The sequence below is a fragment of the Dromaius novaehollandiae genome, chromosome 10, assembly GCF_036370855.1.
Source record: "Dromaius novaehollandiae isolate bDroNov1 chromosome 10, bDroNov1.hap1, whole genome shotgun sequence".
NCBI lineage: Eukaryota > Metazoa > Chordata > Aves > Casuariiformes > Dromaiidae > Dromaius > Dromaius novaehollandiae.
The window spans coordinates 16,791,406-16,811,171 of record NC_088107.1 but is presented as its reverse complement, the minus strand read 5'-3'; the positions used below and the strand labels follow the sequence as shown (position 1 = coordinate 16,811,171).

Below are 19,766 nucleotides of genomic sequence, written 5' to 3'. Positions count from 1 at the left end.
GTGATTGGTACCAGAACTCTAAATCCCAGTAATTTTGCTTTCCTACCATTGAAGCATTTATACTAGAAGTGCTCAGTTCATTAGTTGTCATCTGAAATTATTACTGTGCTTCTATCTGTATATCTGTATAGTGCTACAATATGTTCTTAGTGCTATTAGGAGGTATAGATGCTTTTTGCTTCTCCTTTTTTCTTTTTTATGTAACTGTTGGAAGTACAGTGTTCTTTGCAAATAGGAAAGCATATACTGTCTTTAAAATGTCAAAGTTTGTCATCAAGGCAAAGAACCAAAAATCTGTATCATGCACCTTAATGGTCAAAGGGACTGCTAACCACTGTGGATATGTGACTGGTCTCCTAATCCCTACCAGACCAAAAAATGCATTTGGAGAAATTAGAGTCAGCTCCGAACACTCTGTTATGAGTAAAATGGGTTCATTTTGTAACAGATTTTGTTTGCTATGAATAATTTGACTAGCTTTATTTAATTGGCAGCCACAACATTAACCAATCATATCACATTTCCCACAGGCTCTGAATCATGTTAGAGCCCTTTTGCACTGTTAAATGATTACTAGTTTTCTCATTTTAACATCTGTTTTAGTCAATCTTGCCAAGTATCCATCCATTGATATTAGAACATAATGTTAAATATTTAAAATTACAAAACTGCCTCAGCGTTTCATTCTCTCTCATTTTGGACTTCTTAGTTTGTGTATCATAGAAGGAACTTTGAAAGAAAACACAGAAATCTATTCGTATAAGGAAAATGTAAACACAGTAAGGGCATTATTAAAAAATGTCGACAAAATTACAGATTCCCAAGTTGATTTTCAGTGGCATATAGGCATCTAAATCAGTTAGAAAATTAGCAGTTTTTTACCCAACCAGAAATAAAGAACAGCTTTTTCCTTATTTTCAATAATAGTCCAAGTCATTGATGATAAAGGACATTGGAAATCCTATTAAAATGTGTAAAATTTACATGTCAGAAAACCTCACTCTGAGGTGGTAGATAAGGGGAACTAAACCCTGCAATATTAGAGTCTAAGGATAAGTTTTCAAGTCTTTGACTTGAAGGAGTAGCCCTAGAAATTGAGAGTAGTAGCAGATTTCTAAATCTCTCATATGAATCAAGAATTCTTTTCACAATTTTTCTCGTTCCTAAGTGATAAGGAATCTTATGCCAGATTTTAAGGCCTCATTCTAATCTCTCTGTAACAAAGAAACTCCATAAAGCAACCTCAGTCTGGTCTGACCAGAACTTTGACTACTATCTATTTTTTATTGTATATATAAAAAGTCTGCTTACTCCCCCATGATGATATGTTCCAGCTTGACAGAAGCCTTTTTTTATAAAAATGAAACTTGAAAATAAATATTAATGAAGATTCACTCCTTAGAAGCAGTGAATAGATATCACAAGCTAACATTTCTCAATTTTATGTCCTCTTCAAAAACATTGCTAAATAAGATCATTGTGTAATACGTTCAGTGTGCCAAAATACACATCTACTGTATAAATGACACATATATACACTCCAGCATCCAGGACTGGATGTCAGAATTAGCTTTTTTAACTGTAAAAACAGGGGCCTCTATTGTATGAGCTAAATGCTATTCTCTCTATGAGACAACCATAACATTTTTCTATCCAAATCAAGCAGAACTGGTTCTCTCAAATTATAGCAAACAATCAGAGACACAAGAGAAAGAAAAGATTTAGGACCAAATCCTGGCCATTTTTAAGTCAATGGCTGATCTGTCATTCTCCTAAGAGACCAGTATTTTGCCTATAATGAACAGTTATTTTGGAGCTGGCTTTATAGCAGAGTGAAAGAATACAGAGTCGTGTATGAGGGAGATCAGATTTCCTGTTATGACCAAGAATACATTAGCTGGTGTGCGGATAAAAATGCTTACAGTAGTCTTCTACAAACTGGAGCAGGAAAACAGGTCCATGTAACAAGATTTAAAATTTGAAGGAAATGGAAATAAAAATGAAGTCCTAGCATGTATTTGCTCCTGTACCCGATCAGTTAAATCCCAAAACCACTGCTCAGGGGAAGGTTTGCATGATATAGAGAAGCAATTAGAGTGGGCTGGTTATGTAACATTGGTTGTAACTGGGAATATCTTAAATCTATTTTGCAGGATTTCATGAAGGAATACCCTGAAAAGCATGATTTTGAGGAAATCAATCAACCTAGGTTTAAAACAGAAGGGTTTTACATCATTAATTTTCTTGCTTTCTTCAAGGATACAGTGTCACAGCTGTGGCTGGCATAGATGATACAGGGGATACAACACAGTGCCTGTGGAAACAGAAGAAGAATATTTTGTGCTTTAGTGAGAATAGCACAGTAGGAGAGAAAGCATGTAATGGATAAAAATCTGTCTTTGAACAGGATCCTGAGTGTGATCATTCGAAATGGTACGTTACCTCCAGAATCTGTGTGAGACCTCTTTTGTTTATCACTGTATTTAACTGTATGTGATGGCAATATCAATTTTTAAATAATCAATTGCTTATGAAAGCAAAATCGAAGATAAAGAAATTGCAGAATAGTGCAGCTATCTCCTAGGAGATTTATCTCTTTAAGATGACAGTGGAGCTAAATGATCAATGAAGTTCATTGTAGACAAATTTAAATTAATACTCTGGAGTTTGTATAAATACGTATTGCATGTATTAAGAACATGTTTGCAGTTAAAACTGAACTAGTGGATTTAAAGGATTCCAGCTGCTTCCATCTTGAAAAAACACTTGAACAGCTGTCCCAGGGAATTAGGGAAATTAACCCTGCTGAAGGTTTGAGGGGAAAAAGGTCTTAGCTGAGAGCTATCACAGAGTGAGTTTCCCAGTCCAGGGAAATATTCTGAATATGGTGCTTGGCTAAGACAAGTATCACTGGTCATGTTTGTTTTTCCAGGGAAATTTGCCTTTTGGTTTATGCGAGGGAATCAGTGGGCTTTTAATTGCCGTTCTGGAGTTTCTGCTCTAGCACCGAATGTTCAGCCCTCCAGGCTGCAGGCCTGGCGTACAGCTTTCCCTGCCTCTTACGGTTTCCCTCATACTGAGGATCCAGTCCATGTAAGTCTGCAGAGCAAAGTGCGCTGAAGTCTCAGTCTCTGAAGCACTTCAGAACCACAGCTCTCTGGCAAAGAAAATGTTCACAGCAGGTGAGAAGGAAATAAAATGGGAGGAGGAAGAAAAGACAGAGGAAAAGAAAAGGAGGCTGAAGTGTTACTCTTTCATCTGTAGTTTGTGGGATGAAGGCAGGCCACTGTACTAGTAGACACAGCTCTACCTCTTCCGACTTCATAGAGAGGCAGGAAACTCAGATTTATGTTTTAATTCACATCCCTGGATTTTACTCCCCCCCTGCGCTGCCCCCGTGTGGTCCTAGTTCCAGATCAGAAGCGTAAAAAAGTAGGCTGATGCCAGTTGCATCCAATTTTTGACCGCGGCAGTTGGAGTCTGATTCAGATGCTTAATTCAGGATATTTTCACCAATCCTACCATTTTGGGCGAAAATCTCACACTGAAGAACAGAATCTGGTGGTGTCTGATCAGAACAGTAATTCTTAATTACAGTAATTCACCTCAGCCGCTTGTGCTCTGAGAGCAGGCCTTACTGTGACCCACATATCTGTTTCTTGCCCTATCTTAGCCAATGGCTCTGTGTCTCCTGGTTGCTCCTGTGTGGCTTGTGTGAAGTGAGTTGGTGGTTCCCGCCCTATACACAGGACGTGGGTGTTTGTATCACCGAAATCACTATCTCCAAGCAAATGGCATCATGAGCATAAGGAGGTCTCCGTGAAAGAGAGAGCAGAGAGGTGGAGACTTTGTGGGTGTTTTGCGGGTATTGTGACTGCACCACTTTTTCTCAGATGTGACTCCTACATCTGAATCATCGTGGTGAAGTTAAAAATCCCCTGACTACAGACAGTGCTGAATATGTTTCACTGGCATAGAGAGGAATTTTGGTTTCTAATGCTCGACTCCTCTCACAGCTCTAAACTTACTCGGAGTGTAGTGAAAATTCCCTGAGACTGGCAGGAGCCAACTGTTTATTTTAGCATTTCCTGTTAGTCGCTATAGGGTGTTTTTTGTTTTGTTCCGCCCCGCCCCCCAAACTATGCTTTTGAACAAGGTCTTACTAGAACAAGTTGGAGCCAACTGTGTAGCTGTGTGCAGTGTTAGAAGCTATTTTCCTCTTTTAAAAAGACAGGATTGTCTGACTCACGCCACCCTCTCTTCTTCTTGCCTCATGCTCTTTCCAGTACTGCACCGGATCAGTGCTGAAGGGGGGACCATGCTTCGCAAGGATCCAGGGCTAGCAGTGTCTGCGGTATGTAACTCCAATTACAATGCAACTCTAGTGCATTGCCGCTGGCTTATCCTGAATTTTGCCCTATAAATGTTTCTGCATCAGTGATCTTGCTGGACAGTGTTTTATTTTACCTGCTGCGTTAACTAATAGTAAAATGCAGCATGGAAAGGGCACTTGGCCAGAACTCTGGGTTCTCTTCGCAGCTCAGCTACGGTCATGCTCTGTGTGTTTTGCTGTCTGTCACATGGGAACAGTAACTGAAATTTCCTTGGAAAGTGCTCATAGAGCTACAATGCATTATATAAGAATTAACTGTTATTACTATAGAATTTGGGAGCCAAATTTTGACCTTTCCCTGCATTCATATGTCAGCAAATTGCCATAAGCCTATCTGGAAAAATACTTTAACCAGCTGCCTCTGGCAGAGTGAGAACTGCAGAAAACCTGTCACATCACAGATCTAGGTCTGTTCTTCTACCAGCAAAACATGACAGGAGAGAGCAGACCTAAACAGCAGCAGGGCTTAGCAACCACTTCACACCAGCCCTTCCTAGGAGAGGTGACCTCACGGAAGTTCATTTGTGTGTGATCTGAAGAAAAATCTCAAGAGAAACAATGGATAAAAGAAGCAAGTGTTGTGAGAAACTGAAATATGATGAGGCCTCTTGGGCCATGTGACCTTGCGGGGCTCCTTGAATCCTTCTGTGCTTGTTAGAGTTATGCCCCTTTCCTGCAGTTCAGACACTTCTGTTTGGGCAAACACAAATAGCAACCATGTACTTCTAGTCTGAGGTAGACAACAAAGAAAGCAGCAAGAACAAATGTAACTTTTCCAGAGGAACCACAGTCTGATCCTTAGCAGGCTGTAGCAGGCCTGAGAACAAAATGGCTAATGCCTCTGCTGACAGGCAGGCTTCTTGCAGCTTTACTGGAGGGAGAAAGGCAGGATAATTTTGTGGCAACATACCCAAAGGATAACTTCCTGGTTATTTTTAAGAAAAGGCGAAAGGTGCTGGTGGAATATACAAGAATAATATCCACAGAAATTAGTAATGGAATGTTAAAAAAAAAACAAAAAACCACCCTTTGAGCTGTGAGTCATGATTTCTCGACAGTGCATACATTATAAAATAAAATGCTACCGAACATACCCTGCCTATCAGTATGTAGGGCCTAATTAAACAGTGAATAAATATTTTAACAGTCATAAAAATGAAACTACAATTATTTGAAGATGATCTGATAACAACTGGTTTGTGGAAAGCAGGTTGGATTTTGGCAGCTCCCTCCCAGAAGAATTCCAACCTGGAAAGAATATGATTTGCAAATAGCGATAACCTGTACTTTCTAAATGTATCAGAAAAGAAGGCATCTGAAATACATGTCTGTAAAAAAAAATTTTTTTTCAGCTTTTCTGATTTTCCAGCTCTCCTCCTATTTGTTCTCTCCAATTTTCTGCAAATTTCCTATATCCTGTGCTCAAAACAGTGCTCCCATTGTTGGCCCCCTCTTATACTTGTGCTCCTCACTGTTCCTTATTGTCTGCTCCTTTGCTGAATTATATTCAGATTGCCTTAGGTTGTTCTAACATCCTTGGTCACAGTGATTATCAGCAAACATGAAAGTAGATTAGCAAAGGTTAACAATTAACTGGACACAGAAACATATGGAGAGAGCTGGTAGCTGGATATCTGCCCTGCTCAGCCAAAGAAGGTATTTGGACAGATTCACGAGATTGCCCAGGGCTAAACTATGTAATGAGTAAGAAGTTGTCATTGTAGAAGGTATGATTCATTCATCACTTCTGTACAATAATCTGGTGGCAGGAAGATGAAGATTTTGCCATACGTTTTGGTGTTATCTAGAATTTGCAGATATTTGTGGATTCTTTTTGTTTCTGTTGTAGTTCTTAGCATATGTGCGTAAATGTGTATGTACCTTTATTCCTTATAGACGGCCTTTGTTTTTGCTCCTCTCCTCCCTCCCACAAGCCCTCATCAATGAAAATGATCAGTTCAAATGAAAGAAGTCAATACCAAATATTCATTTTAGACTACTTCTTAGATATACTGGCAAGTTAGATTCCAGTAGATTCACTGTGCATATTAAAATTGTGCTAAAGCCCATCTTCAGTGTATCTGGTTTTGTGCTATAAGGACTTTGCCAGCAAAACTTTTGATTAAACCCACAACAACTGAGCTCTGTTTAACTCTCAGCAATCTGATTTCCATTGTACCGGACTGTTCCTTGGGGTTGTGCCTGGAAATTTTATCATCATTTGGGCCTAAATCAGACACCAGAGTGGAAATAAGAATTCTAAAAGGAGAGAAGAGCGAAGAAAGATTATTATTTTTATGTACAACAGAAGGCATTTAATTTAACTGTGTGCTCAGAGAGGAGAGGGAGCAATTTTAAATCCAACCTTTCAGGATATAGTTTTCGATGTTATTTTAAATTTGGATCATGCTTCAGTGTATTTCTAAGGCAGTCTGTCCCTGGTTCTAAGTGGATGGTAAGTTGCTGGGTCACGTTCTGGTTATGCAGCAGGGAAAGCTCTTCTGATTCTCTGCCCCAGACCTGCAGCAGATTAGCAAGCTGAGGGATGACCTGACTTTCAGCCACTGACTTGTTACAGCCCCTTTTCCTCCTCCCAAAGCCGACTCTGTTGTAGTGTGGGAGATAAGCATCTTACTAACCCATTCTCCACCAGCTAGCTGATCGATTCACAGGACAGAAAATGTCCCAAAACATTTTACGTTTTGTACTATGGGCCAAATTTTGCTCAATTTCCCTGGTGTGAGCCAGAAATGGCTCAGTTACAACAGCATAAATTGGATATGCCCTATTGGTCTCAATGGGATGACTGAATTTGGCCCGATGCTTTAGATCTGTGTTATTAAAACAGTCAGTCTTCTGGCTGCAAGGAGTAATATAAAAAAATTAAAATTCACATATGCTGGGATGCACTCTGGATAACGTTGTAACAGGATAGAGTATGAGGCTTAAACTTGCTTTGTACTACGGTGCTGACAACGTATGTATGGCAGTACTGGAGAAAAAGCAGTTTCCTCATTCTCAGTGTGTTTTGCAACACACTGAGGCATCTGGGCAAGTAGACTCTCAGAACCATGACAGGGCTGAAAAATTTGCCTGAAATGAGGTGTAAAGATGAGTAAAGAATGATTTCCTTGTTTTAGCTTGAAGAAGAAAATATTTTTTTTCAAAAAGCAGGAAGATAGATTAGAAAGGTTTGCATTTAAAGTGAACACTTCCATGTATTTCCAGTTAACAGACAAAAATACATCAAAATTTATGATGAATGATGCATTTGCCTGGTCCTGTTCTCATTATACATACATCTGAAGCGGAACCAATGCCATTTATGAATAATTTAATTAAAATAATGACAAGTATTTTCTAGCATACAAAACTGTAAACATTAATTTAATAAGGCTGAGAATCATGAAATGCAATCTTAATTACTAGAAACCAGAATAATCAGCTGAACTGAGGCAGACAAGACAATTAACTCTTTAGAAATGAGTTTACAGCTGCTAGGGTGGAACTAACACACTAAGGGAGTTGGCACAGTTATTACTTTGAAGTGCACAATGTTTTGGAATAGACCTTAAAAGCAAACTGTGTTCTCTTCGTTCTGCATGTCTTTTAAATATTCTATAGCCCTAGGAATTTGTCCCAGGATTTTTGTCTGTGTTGTCTGCCAGCCCTGAGGCGCAGTAATAATCTCTGAGCCAGCTCTCCTTCCTAATGGCTGAGCTGCGAAGGCTGGAGGAGCCACCGGGTCAGGGCAAGCAGGCATGCCACATGCCTCCCTCCCTAGCTGATAATCAAGGTCTGCCCTATAACAAGGTAGATTTCGTGCATCTTACCCTCTCCTGGGAGGCTGATGCAGAACTTCATTGGTGGTTAGAAACCTTCTCCACATTTCCAGTTATTTTTACTTGGGGACACTTCATACCTTTCTATCTGTTCAGGCTTTTACCTCTCACCCCAGTGTATTTGAAGGCAACATGCATACCTTTTGTATTGTCAGGATAGCAAGGAAATTGCTGGTGCCTCCTCGTGTAAGGTGGACTAACCCTGCCACTGGTAATAAGTTGCAATTTCACTTCAGCTTTCTTTAATATTGGTACCAAAATTGTGCAAAGCTTTCTGTTTGGCAGTAAAGGAGAACCATTTTGAAACTGGGTCATGCCCAGCAAGGGTAAACTTTCAGTTCAGATTCAAAGTCAGAAGTATCAGAAAGCTGAGAATTATCACCTTGTGAATAAAATATATGGAGCTTTTAAACTGTAAATGCTGTGCCTGGCAGCACCTTTGTTACTTTGGAGTAGGCCAAAATGACACAGCCTGCTCTGCAGGTGCCACTGCTTTTTTCACAGTGTGTTCATGTCTCTGCATTTCATGCTCTGGTGCCTCATTTCTGACTCATCATATGAATCGCACAAAAGAAGAACAGGAACTGGTAGCTGAGGCTTCGTGTTTTCCTTTCAGGGTCGCCACATGCTCCCAAGCATTCGCGGTGCTTCTGGTGCGCGCCAAGGGCCCCCTCTCTCCCAGCTCTGTAACTTCAGATGTAGGCAACAGAATTATGAAAACAGCAAAAGTATGATTTTGTGGAGCTCTAACTCTGGTCACCGATGGCAAATGCAGTAGCCAAATTTAGGTGACATTTACACTTTCTAAGTATAGAGTGTGATTTAACTTTTGGGTTTTTTTCTCAATTTGCCACCGTGTTTTGAGATCTCATATTTTGGAATATGGAACAGTTGTCATTATTAAATTCGACAGAAGATTCATCAGCATCCACCAGTTTAGTTTAAAATTTACGATTTAAAATGAGAATGAAATGAAGAGGTCACCACCTGTTGTGGACTAACACTAATAAAACCCGGAGACTAGAAAAATAACCTTAATAAAGCGACATCTAGTGGCCACGGCAAGGCAGGAGTGAAAACCTGAGATTAGTTTGCCCAAGAGCAAAAGACTGGACAGCGTTTGAAGCAAACCTAGATTCACAGAGGGAATATCCACAAGATACAACGAAGAGAAGTTGATCTTTTTTATTCTAGTCTCCTGATTGCTTTGGATGAGCTTTCCGATACATGATTGATTAACTCATACAATGAGCTTTTAGTCTAGGCCTCTTGCCGTACAGATTTACTGCTGCATTAAAACACTGGTGCTTCTTGCTCTCCTCTTCACCATGACAGTGATTTGTTATGTGAACATTCAAGTAGCCAAAATAACTGTGGGGCAAGCTATGGCGATTCGTGTGTTCAGTCACGCTACAACTGAATGTACAGATGAGATATGGTTGCACATAGCTTTTCTTAAACAGGCTCTGTACATCTTTAGCATTTTGTGCTCTGCTTTTGTCTTGGCTGTGCGCTCTCCTTTGGTCCTGGATCATCTTGAACCAGCTAGGTAGATGTCTACCAGAAAAAAAGACTTTGGCCATAACATCTGTTCTTTGCGTCTAAGCCAGTATGGGAGTGAGGAGCTGGAGTGATTTTACTGTGTTGCTTGCTAGGTACCAACTTGTGAGTATACTTTATAGAAAGGACCTCGGGTCACTGGTTCTTGTGATATTTGATGTTGTTGTTATTTGTCAGTTCAAGCCAGTACAGGTGCAGCAGTAAAAACAAATGCTATGTATTTTTTGAGGGGAAAAAAACCTGACCTGGCTTTTTATAAACTCTGCTGTTAGCTGGTGCTTGTCTCTTAGGAAACAGTGTGTCCCTGTAGCACGGGGCAGATCATGTTTTAACATGAGAGGTGGATCCCGTTGTCAGTCAGTGAAATATTAAAATTGTCTTCAGTGGGCAAAGATTTTTGCCCCTAAATTTTTATTCCAGGTTAAAGGCTGACCAGCTCTGTGAATCTAATTTCTCTTAGCACGAGTTTCTCTACCTGCAAACTAGGGACAACACAGGGATAGTTTTTGTTTCAGCATGTCTTTCCAGCAGTGGATCATTAGATCAGTTTTTCAAAAATCATTGTCATCTTCAGATGGAAAATGCTACAAAAGAGCTTGATATTGTCATGCTTTTTAAAAAGGCTCTTGTACTGTCAGGTAAACGAATTGTCCATGCATGGGAGATAGAGAAGCTTGCGTGCTGCTCAGACTTAAGGGAAAGAAAATAAAAACAGGTATCGTTACAGCAGAGTTTAATTTCTTCTTTTTCTCTCAGAAGTGGTGTGTTTGGAAAACTTCGGAAAGGAGATTCCTAATTTCACCAAATCCTGCGTGCACGTACGGTGTTTATTAGCCAACATGTTTCACTTCTTAAAAGTTGACGTACTCGCACTGTGCAGCCTTTTTTCTAAATCGGCATAACCAGAAAGAGCTGTCTTTCTCTGTAACTTCACTAGGACACACTTTGCTGGGAATGGCAGCATGCAGGGGTGAAAGCCTTTAGCGTACTGTGTGCCAGTACCACAGAGCTAGCCTGTGCTTCAGACAGCAACTGTTGCCCAGTGCCAGTTTACGTGAGTTCTCTGGTGATGTATGTTCAGGGCATCGACCAGCAGCAGCAGTCGGGATCGCCCCGTAGCGCTGTCGATTGCCCTCGCTATTGTGGCAGCAGTCTGTAATGACAGTGCTGTTCCCCCACCCAACTGCAGAACGAGAGGGTGCTGCCAGCAGTGGCAAGGCCTTCCATCCTTGTATTCTGCGGAAAACTTTCTCTCCTAGGTTTATTAAAAATTGATATATATTTTTTCATTTTTAATTGCTGGCATAATTTTGCTACTCCTGGCATTTCCTGTGTGTATAAGTTCCCTTACTTTTTTATTTATTTTGTGTTTTAGATTTTCCCAAAAACTAATAGTTTTTTTTACTAAAATTTCAACTTGAGGGAATATAAGTGAGAGTAGAATTTGGGTGGTATGAAGTGATGAATAGTACAGATTTCAACTGTATCAGTAATGTCTGTTGCTGCTTAGTATGGATGTATAGTGTCTTCATTGGAATTTATTGCACTCTGTGTGCATCCCTCAGTCCTGAGTCTCTTAAACAATGGCAACTTAATATTAACAAGTCACATTTGCCAAGGGCACTGAAGTTCATGTGTTGCCAGAAGCAGTTTTATAGAGAAGATGGATATTCCGAGGCGCTTAAATATAATCAACTAGAAATATGACTATAACTTACTAAATTTGCTGTTCATATGTAACAGAACCGTGCTTGTCTCTGGAAATTTTTGGAGATAGTTTCTGTAAGAAAGCAAATGTATTTTTTCATAGAAAGCACAGTATTATTAAACAAGCTGAGGATTGGATCAGGATTTCTAGTGGTTTGCATGGTACCATTTTAAAGAATCAATATTTCTATAATAATCACTAAGCTTTAATACTAATCAGTAAGTTTGAAAATCAGTAAGTTTTAATGTTAGAAAACAGAATTACATTTTTATATATACAGGCAACTGATTTCCTAGTATATCTGATGACACTTCAGAACTGACAGAAGGGACTATGTTTATACAGAATTAATCTATTCTGAACTGCATTATTAAATTCAGACTTTGATCTTAGGCTGAAGTGTTTTGTGCAGCTGTGAATCAATGGGGTTTTGGAGAGAAGACTGTAAGAATCAGGAAGTTTAGGAGGAGGGCAGGAAATGCCCACTTCACAGAAATGGGAACCCAAGCTGCTTTGAGTTTTGTCTTCAATTGTGAGTCCAAAACATACATTGCTTTTCATCTCACCCCGCCTGCCCCAGCTCCTCCTCCTCCCTCTCTCCCTTCATCCAGGATCAGATTATGAACAGAAACAAAGGCTTTGTGTTGGGCCTTCGCGGATGCACCGGTTCCAGTTCTTTAAGAAGTTTTGGCCAGAATTATGCTCCTTGGATTTGGCCTATTGCTTGATACGTTGGAGTGACAATCGTGTCATTTGCTTTTAACTAATGTTACAAAAAATAGGGCAGGGGAACCAGGTTGTAAAGATTACCTACAGAATATGCTGTAGTGGTGGCCTGAGAATAGCCTAAAGCTGGAAAACATAGAGAGAAGTGCCTAGGTTAGTACAGGTGCTTTAAATATCTTTATAAGCCAGAGAGCCAATGAGCACTGTTTTAAGGAGTCTAAGCAGACCTGCAAATTGCCGGCTCTGGAAAACAAAGGCATCTCACTGTCCGCCCTTCACAAGCCTTCACAAACAAGAGGGAGAAGCAATTTATTGCATTCTCTCATTAGACAGATACTCAGTTCCTGGATATAACAGTACTGGGAGTTTTATTGAATCTTGTAGACACCAGCCTGCACTCCCCGTATGTTCAGAATTTTACAGGCTGTTTCCATTAGGAGAAGAAATTGATACTGAAGCCAGATATTTAATTGGTTAAATCCTTTTTTATTTACCAAAAAAATGTAGGCAAAACACTGTTCTCCTGAACACAGCAGGCAGATTCCTTGTTCATGTTTCCAAACCTGCTTTTCCAGACAACACACTGCTGTATAAAGCTTTCTCTGGGATGTTGGTACAAATGATTCTTTTATTCTCTCTCTAATTTTCTGGTTATCTTTAGTTGCATCTCACTCATTAGGGCAAGCAGAGTCTTTTTAGCTGTATAGGACTGCTGACTCCAATTCTTTAAAAGGCCAGTTCATTTCTGCTGTCTTCTGGGACACTGAATTTTCTAGGTGGTGTATATTTTGCACGGGATACTAGTTATTGGTACTAATCATGGGTCTGAAGTACAGCATAATCTCTGCTGCTTGTATAATTAATGCAAGTGTTGTAAAGTTGCTATAAACAGAAAAATGTGCTCATGTTTTTTTTCTTCAGGATGAGTAGGACTGCACATAACAAGTATCCATCCCCTGGCCAAATGGTAAGGTAGAGCATGCTTTACAAAGGGATGAAATAACATCCAGTGGGTTTTAAGGAGGGAGAAGCTGTCTGTAAGAAAAGTTTCAAGACAGTAGTTGTCCCAGCTGTGATTACTCAGCAGGCACAGATTGTTCCATGAATTATTCAGGTTGTTGAGTCAGTCATAAGTCCACTGAAAGACATTAGATTTTAGGTATGCAAATAAGCTGCACACATTTGAATTTATGTTAACTGATACTAAGAGTCAATGTTCAAGTTATTTTCTTAATTTTTGGTGGCATCAGTTCACTCATATGAAAGTTGAACCAGTGGAAGAGAGCAGGGATCCTCTGCAGCCTCTCGCTTTGCACTGTGATGAAGATGGTGTGCACTACAGATGATATACCGCAGACAGGAGCTATGGCTGCAGTACACACAAGTTTCTGTCTAGCAAACTCACGAAGCATGAGTATTTAGCACAGATTAGACCTTTGAGTCTCCAGGCTTCCCAAAAGGCTTACATGGCCCATGCCACTGCTGCTATTGGTATCTGAGCTTGCTGATTGAAAAGCTAGACTGCACCTGCCACAGTCGCAGAGGTATCCAGACGGAGCGGCTGCTGTCGTCTGCCCTTCCTGGACACCCCAGTTTGCCTCACGGAGTGCTTAGCAGTGATGCCGAGAGAGGCACAGGAGGCCCAGCAAATTCACAGTTATCTTAACAGTGTGTTCTCCTCTCCAGGTTATGTCTGTCTTGTAATTCTTTCCCCTGCCCCAGACTTGGAGCAGCGCTGTGTATGAAAAGCCGTCTTCGCGGGGAACAGATTGATGGGCTTCACATCAGTAAGTATTGCTTACTTTCCCTAAAATCATTTCTTGAGGGAGGTCAGATGTTTCCTGTTTAAAAAAAAGAAAGAAACGAGAAATTCTAAATGGTTGAATATTTCTTGTGAGGCAAAATGCAAACAGTACACCTTATTAATGATCACAGTGGCATCATTACTGTGGTGGAAAAGTTAATTTTAGAAATTTTTTTGTTTGAGTTTTCATGACTTTCTAACCAGTGCTGTCTCGGGTGCATTTCAGAGGGGTCATTTTTTTTGCTTGTACTTGCGTTCTCTGAACTGCAGATCAGAGCCCACTTTATAATATGGAATATGCTAACACCACACTACCTGCTGTGTTCTTGTCCAAACCTCTTCTTCTAAAGTGTTCTTTGAACACCTTTTTATTTCATCTTTGCAGCATACACGGTACACTATTTCCCTGAAATAGTGGGCATGCATTTCCCGTTCTGGTGAACATTCTTGCTTCTTTTTCAGACCACCTCTGAAGAGGGGCTCCGTGAGCTATGTAGCCTTGCAAAATTTGAGAAAATCATTACTATGGTGGTCTTATCCCTTCTGGCATCAGGTTTTTATGTTTTGTTTTATTTTTTAAAGCAATACCTGCTGTTCACGATAATCTAGGTTCTACATAAGATGCTTTTCGCTAATTAATTATGGACTGTGAGATTCCCTAGTTAGCTGTTATGAAATGCATTCATCAGGAGTAAAATGGTTACATAATCATCTTAAAGTTTAAGAACAGCAGAATGCATTTCAGTAAGCAGCATTTCAAATAACTGATTCTTTAAAATAAAAATAAAGGCAAGCTGGAGGGTATAGTCATTCCTTTAAAGTAACCTCTCCTGGCAAGTTCTTTTCATCACCATTCAGCTGATTGATACTGTGTGGGAGGAAGGGTTTTATTTAGAAAGGTGCAGCTGAAGGCTCAGTTCACTCACTGTTAGGTGCGTGGATCTCTTACTGAAGTGAACAGAGAGCTGTGCAGGGAGCAGGCTCTCCGAGAAGTGCAGCTGACGTTATTTTCCAGTGCCTACAGAAAACCCTCCGTCTTCCCTCCTCTGTGTGCGTTACAGAACAAACAGGGAGAGCAAACACAAAATACCTTTGACTCTCCAAATAGAGTCAGTACTTGTTTGCCACAGGAGATGGCCTGCTCCAAGTCACCTAGGCAGAAATAAGTAGCACCCAGTCCTTCACAGACCTGCCATCAGCTGCGCTGATTGTCTGTAAAAGGCCATACAATAGCAGATTTTCTTACTCCGTCTGTGTAATTCAAATGAAAAACAAAGACTGGGCAAAGAAAGATGTGAAGGACCAAAACATGGATGATTCAGGGCACTATCTGGACAAAGTGAATGAATAAACTGATTTAGTGTGTGCATGTGCTAATACGCATGGATGCGGGGGGCAAGCTCTCTTTAGTTAAGTTTTAATTTTACGTTGGGAAATCTGTTTCAGGAATCGTAAGCAGTTCCATGTTAGGGACAACTGCTATTCATCTGAAGTATCATGGGAGGCTCACGTATCTTTGCATGGTGTTTTTTTTCATCTCTCACTTTGCTTAATGCAGTGTGCTTTGTAATGAATATGAGTGTTTCCATTGATTTCAGTGGTCTTTAAATCAGGAGCTTGTTGTGTTATCAGACAGGGAGTGAGGATGAGAAGATACATGTTAATATATAACACAAAGTCTGAATTATATGAAAAAGCAAATTGGGTTGGCAGTTATGTAAAACTGTTTTATGATTTTGTTTCTGACTGGGGAAGGGAGAAGAGCCTGGAAAGGAAATGTTTCTTTCTGTGTCCTGGCAATCATGTTCATACACCAAAAATGCTGAACTCTGTAGACATCAGAAAATACCAAGACGTGAACATTCATTCTGTTGTGAGATTATAGATTCGTCAAGTAGATATAAAATCAGAGAATTAAAAAAATTAGGTATCACAGATAATTCAGACACATACATGTTGAAAACTTAAAGCTTTCTCAATATATATTCTGAAGAGAAAAATACCCCGTGCACAAGTGGAGATATTGCCTTGATACTCCATTGACTTATACCACTTTTACACTGGTACAGCTTTAATGCCTTCAGTGGGCTTACTCCTGATTTACCATGTTGTAAACAAGAACAGAATCAGGTCTATATGCTTTTACAGACTTTCACTGATTTTTGATAGGCCTGTGTCTTAGTTGGAGAGCCATAATCTCAGGAAAGTATTAATCAAATGATCTCTATCAAAAGCCCTTCAATTTTTTGAAGATATTTTTCAAAAATCATTTGACGCCTGAGCTGATTTGTGCACTAGGCTTCAGTCTGCTATAGACTAATAGAACTGATCAATAAAGAGCTGAAAATAAAGTTTTATTAGAAATAAAATTGTATTTATTGAAGGCAGTTTTCTTACCTAACTCTGCAAATGCATCAAGAGCCTGTTGATAGTAAAACTTTGCCATGCCATAGTTTTCCAGATGGCTGTCAGCATATGCTAAATTGCAGGGATTTTGTCTCTGGGCTTTTTATCCCTGAGCACCTGAAACAAAGATTAGTGTGAATAACTCTCATGAGTCATATTTACTTAAACAGATTTAAACACCTTCTCATACACTGTATGAACAACTGGCTCCAAGTACATGGCATTAAAAGTATTAGAGCAAGTATTTCTAAAGTATCAGTATTTTATACTTTTATCACATTTTCATTTTTATGTTCTTCATGTATGATATACCCTGAAGGGAAGCTCCAAATGCATATTATATTAGTGGTTGAAAGCAATAACTTACAGTTACTTTAAAATCCGTGCAAAACGTCAGAAGAAAGACTTCTTTGTTAGAATGTGCATGGTGTCACATCTGAATGTTGTTCAGGGGTGGCTGTAGCTGTAGGTTTGATAGCTCATAGGATCTGCAATCTAAAGAAGCTGGCAGGTATCCTTTTAAGATGGATTTAGTGCATAACATGTCTCAACTAACCTAGCTGAGGGGGACAGCAAACTTATGGAGTTGCTGTTTCCACTCCACCATTTGAGCTGCAAGAGCATTTGCAGTATATTCCATAGCAAGGGGCAATGAATACCTCTGTCCTCAGTAGTAAGATTCTGCCTCTACCTTACTTGATTTTGGAGTGTGGAAAATCCAACCTTCAGTTTCCAGCACAGAGCATTGAAAATGATATGCGTGAGTGTTTCAACAGCTTGTGTAGCAGCTGGCAAATGATGTGTAGGAAGGTTTGTTCTCTTTTCCATGTATTTGCTAAATACTTACTGCTCCCCACCTTTTAAATATGAAATACTGAACAATGAAATTTAAAGTAGTAAAAGCTGTTAGGAAAAGTGTGCTTTTATATAATACGTCTCATTTCATTATGCAATGGATACACCTAAAATGCCGAGACAGGACTTCACATTTAATCTTCATTCCCACACTAAACAGTAACTTGGATTGTGTGGGAATCCAAGTGCATTCACTGAAACCAATCACCAGGTATATTTTGAAAAACGTTGGCTGGCCAGCTGTCTATAATTAGCAAAGGAGAATGCATCAGTAGTAATGAAAAAAATAACAAAGATTTGTACAAATCACCTTTAAACCTCTGCAAGTCTACAAAAAATTGTAAGAATTCTGTAGTTGGAACTTTTAACAATTATTTCCTACCATGTGCACTAAACTGGAATGATGAAAACCAGTTGTAGTGTATGGTTTAAATATTTTAGGGCCAGTAAGATATGCAGGTAATGTACTAAAAAGAGGAAAGTACAATCAGAGAAACCACACCTATAAATTAAGTTTATGATTAATTCATTCTATATGGAAATAACTTCCTGAATTTTTCCAGAGGGGAGAGGAAACAATTTCCCTCAATCCCATCATTAAATATATCCTTTAATGGATTATAAATGGATAAAACAGTTGTTTTCATTTCAGAATCTCTCTTGTTAAAAATCTATAGAAATCCATCATTCGTTTAGGAATGCAGTGATTCTAATTAGGGTTATTTTACAAGACATTGAATTTTGAAATTATTCAGTGAAGGTGCTTTCCAATCCTAGAAATCCTAGGTGCTGTCAAGGCCCTGAGTGCACCGATAGCCCTACTAGCCCTGGCGCAGCCTTTCCTGGGCCCTCCCTGCACCCTACCCGGGGGCCTGGAAGCCTGCTTCGGCCCAGCCTGGGGCTGTCAGTCCTGCTAGAACGCAGGAAATGAATTCCTGGAAAGCAGCAGGTGAATTTTTAGAAAGCAATGGGAAAATTCCTGGAAGGCATCAGGGAAACTGGTGGAAAGCAGCAGTGTAATACCTAGAAAGCAGCAGGGGAACTCCTAGAAAGCACTGGGAGAAATCCTTGAAAGCTTTGTGAGAATACCTGGAGAGCTCCTGAAAATTTCCTAGAAAATTTCCAGAGCCTGAAATTCCCAGTAAGGTGCAGAAAAAGTCCTTGGAAGTGTCAGAAAATATCTGGAGTGGCTCAAGATCCAGTCTATAAATCTCCAGAAAATATCTGGATAATATTTTATAGCAATAATATTTTTAAGCATGGTATCTTATGTGTTTGGAAATTTTCTGCTTCTTTCTGGCCTTAGACAGAAATTGTTTTTGTTGTATTGCAAATGTTGCCTCATTCATCATGAGGAACTGTGATTTCACAGTCAGCAGCTTGTGATTTCAGGTGAACTGGAACGGATGAAGTTCTAAGCAAAAAACTTGTCTTGCAAATGTTCTAAATAAATGAAAACCAAGGAAGCAGGTAAAAAGAATACGGGCTCTAAGTGGACTCAGTGAGATCATTTTCCATTCGTACCTATATGTCCAAAAACTCTGCAAGACCTCTGCCCTCCAAAGTCTTGCTGACTGAAATATTTTTTCCTTCTCTCTCATGTGACAGCCTGATCCAGCCGACCAGGCCCCCAACAGCATCCCTGCCAGGCTCTGCTCTTGCTTTTGCTCTTCTGAGTGTGAATTTCAGCAACTTGGTTTCCTTCTGTGTCTGCTTTCCCATTTACTTGGAGCTCACCACCACTGTGGAGCACTGTGAGATATGTCTGTGAAAAGCACCATTTAAATAGTGTCGTTAACTAAATAGAAGGAGACCTTATTCAGGAAGAATTCTATTCACTCTCACAGACTTCATGCCTGCACAGGCCCTGCAGAGCATGGTAATGTGAATGTTTAATAAATACATATTCCTTAGGGAACCTAATAACCAGATTTTCATACCAATGACTGATGAATGCGCCATAGGGCTTGACCTGGCTAAGGGCATTTAAAATATTGGCCATGCTGAATTGTTACAAGCCAACATACAAATCTCTTGGGGCATATTCCATCTACATAGGAAGTTTTCCATTGTAAATTATTTCCCTGCTTTAAGGCACCACACTTTTAATTCAGCCTTTATTGCAAATGCATCTGGTTAGTGTTAAATTAAAACACCCCAGGAAATCTGTACTTTTCAATGTATTTGTTATTTATGTAAATCTTTGGACAGCATCCATTGCTTCAAAATCAAGTTAATTAGAAACATAGAGCACTCCACTGGGATTGTGTTCACGCCAGTTGCTCTGTCTGAGGTCAAGATATTTAAAGCCTGACACTGAGCTGTAAATCTTTATTATTCTTCTAAGACCTTCTCCAGATTTCCACCCTGTGAAATCATCAGATGATAGGTTGAGGGCACAATCTTTTTTGCTGAATCTAGTTCTCTTTCTGAAGATTATTCCTATTGAGCAGCAAAAAATAATTCCTATTA

General features: G+C 39.7%; 1 long non-coding RNA gene across 1 annotated transcript in view; it reads left to right on the top strand.

Annotated features, from left to right (window-relative positions):
- The first annotated feature begins 4,361 nt into the window (after positions 1–4,361).
- Positions 4,362–19,766, top strand: part of LOC112991114 (uncharacterized) — a 68,538-nt gene continuing 53,133 nt past the window's right edge. The window contains exon 1 of the long non-coding RNA XR_010390783.1: positions 4,362–14,016. This is a non-coding gene — a long non-coding RNA (uncharacterized LOC112991114). The remainder of the gene's footprint in view (positions 14,017–19,766) is intronic.